General features: G+C 40.3%; 1 non-coding gene across 1 annotated transcript; it reads right to left on the reverse strand.

Moving 5' to 3' along the window:
• Positions 1 to 2,161: 2,161 nt before the first annotated feature.
• On the reverse strand, positions 2,162 to 2,268 carry LOC141636747 (small nucleolar RNA R71). Its single transcript, XR_012541335.1, has one exon. It is a non-coding gene; the product is annotated as a small nucleolar RNA R71 (small nucleolar RNA).
• Between the last annotated feature and the right edge of the window lie 638 nt (positions 2,269 to 2,906).

The raw sequence follows: 2,906 nt of genomic DNA on the forward strand, positions 1-2,906 counted from the left end.
ACCTGACGTGAAGAAAAGACTCGGGCAGCAAACTTGGTGCGCGTATCAAGGCCTGAAAGATAGATTTGCGAGAGTTTCAGAAGCAGACTACCATCTAACTTAGTCTATAGACTGACCTATATGGTCTATAGACTGTCAGAATGCTGAACAGTTGACTGCAGGAAGAGCTGTCAGTCGATCGACTGAGGTCTATGGTCGATCGACCACATGAGCTGACGAACAAGTTTTATTTTAAGTCAGAAGCTTTTATAATATCGACCCTTGGTCGATCGACTGGTCCTAGTGGTCGATCGACTGCTATTTTTATCTGACGCAAATTTGGAAAACGAGAAAGCCCAATGTAATTAGGTTTTAGGAATAAAAGTTATGTAAGACTATCTATATAACGTAACCAGAGGTTTCAGAAGAGGATATCGAATTAATTAGGGTTCAATACACAAAAGTTGAATTTTGATTATTCCATTAGTTTAGAATAGTTTTCATCAATAAAGTTTTCTTTTGGCATTGGGTTTTGGTCTTTTCTCTTCAATTCTTCTTTACGGTATTCCTCTGTTCCTTTGTTCAATTTCGTTGCTTTAATTCTCCCGTAGTTTAGAATTGCTAGTTTAGATTTCCCAAAGCCAAATTCTCGTTTCATGTTAGTTATTTATTTAGTTAATTCAATTATGAATTCAATTGCTTTATTTGTTAATTTTATTGTTGTTATTATCACCATCATGAGTAGCTAAATCCTACGTGCTAAGATGTAGGGGATCTGTAGGTTAGACGGTTTCGACAATAGGTAACCTGTTATCGGGCTCTGGTCGATCGACTGACTTCGTTGGTCGATCGACTGTCACGTGTTAGATTAGCTTCGACTTAATTAATTTAATTGCTATTTTTGACGAATCGAGTGCACGCGACTAGTTGAATGCTTAGGAATTGACCGACCCGATAGATCGAAAGATAGGGGAGGGAAATAGACTACTTAATTAAGACAACTAAATTAATAAGATCGAGAGATAAGTTAATTTAGGCTTTAAGTATCATTAATCAAGAACGAAAGTTAGTGTTAGTGAGATTTAGGGACCCGTAGCTTAGGCCGAAAGGTTTCTACCTGTTAAATTGGACCGAGAGGACTTTTTATTTTCCCGTCTAACATGCTTAAATCAGTTTACTTAGAGTTTCCGCCGTCGAAACTACAGTGAGCCGACCATCTTAGCATCCTTTTAATATTTGATTTCATCTATTTTCATCTACTGCTCATTTATTTGCTTTAGTTTAGTTTTAATTTTATTGCCTTTAGTTATAGAATCATTCAAATCAAACCCCCCAAGAACTGTTGCTTTAGACTTAAATTAGACAACTTTAAATTGCTTGCCTCCTTGTGGTTCGACCCTGACTGCCACTATCTATAGTAGTAGTTTGGATTATAAATTTTATTTTTGATACTAAACGACGTTATCAAATTTTGGCGCCGTTGCCGGGGAGGCAAATGTTTAAATTTTTAGTTGTTTTTATTTTAGTCTTTCTCTTAGTTTAAGGGACATCTGTTCCTTAAACTATTCTCATATTCTACTTGTAGTTTCCTCTTATGCGCAGGTCACAGGGTGGTGAATTACGACCATTAGATCCTGAGATCGAAAGGACTTTGCGTGAGTTGAGACGATCATCTAGAGTATTGCCGACAGAGGAAGAGCTGAGTACTTTGTCCAGTTATTACGAGAATGAGTTATTTGAGGAGGATCCACCTTCGTCTCCTATTTCTACTTCTTCAGCTGAGACCGTTACATCTCCAGATATGGCTGAAGAAGCAAGTATAGCCAGTCACTCCGAGCCAAAAGCTGAGAATCTCTACAAGGGATTCGCGTTGCCAGCCGGGACGGAAAGAAAATTCGAAGCAAAACCGTCCTACATCAACTTGGTTGAGAGAAACCAATTTGGGGGAGCTGCGAATGAAGATAAGCTAAACATATGGAGATATTCATTGACTACTGTTGTTCCATACCCCCACCAGCAGGTGTGACCCAGGACCAGATAAAAGAGACGAGGTTCATATTCTCGCTCCGTGATGCTGCTAGGGAGTGGTACCGAGATCTGGATCGAGCTGCCAATGGGATTACCGATTAGAATTCGCTGCCTAGCATTTTATAAGAAATATTTCTCTGCATCGAAGACCAATGCGATTAGAGCTCAGATCACAAGCTTTAAACAGGGTCCTGATGAAGATTTTCATGAGGCATGGGTCCGTTTCAAGAGGCTGGTGCGATCTATTCCGCATCATGGGTTCGAACAATGGTGCATGTGTAATCAATTCTATAATGGGCTTTATGATGATCAGAGGGCTATCATGGATGCTGCAGCTAATGGCAGATTCCAGGAGAATGTTAAAGAAACTAAGGGGGGGAAGATTATTGAAGATATGGCCACCCATAAAGCTGACCATGGGAATTCTAGAGAAAATCAGAGAAGATCAGCTGAATCTCCTGCTGTAGCTGCAATAAAGGCCCTTACTGCGAGATTCGACAAGTTAGATTTTGGGGGATCCCAAAAAGGTGGGATGTATAAAGTTAACGCAGTTTCAGACGGTCCCTTTACATGCAAAAGATGTGGAGGAGAGGGACATGTTTCGGAGTTTTGTACTAGTTCGAATGAAACATGTGCTGCCTTTCAACATTTTAGGCAGACTGGTACTTATCCCGATCCCTCTAATGTCCACCCCAATTTGAGGTGGACTAACCAAAATGTCCTTAATCCGGGTCCACCACCACAGCAGCAGAAGCAGAATTATGTGCCCCCTCATAAGCAGCAGTAGTATCAAAAGCCTCCCTATGTGCCTCAGCAGCAGCAATTTCAAAGTTCTGATATCTCCGAATTGAAAAACATGGTTTAGAATTTGTCGGGTTTGCTGCAAAAGGAGTCTCTAG

The sequence above is a fragment of the Silene latifolia genome, chromosome Y (assembly GCF_048544455.1).
Source record: "Silene latifolia isolate original U9 population chromosome Y, ASM4854445v1, whole genome shotgun sequence".
In the NCBI taxonomy this organism is placed as follows: Eukaryota; Viridiplantae; Streptophyta; class Magnoliopsida; order Caryophyllales; family Caryophyllaceae; genus Silene; species Silene latifolia.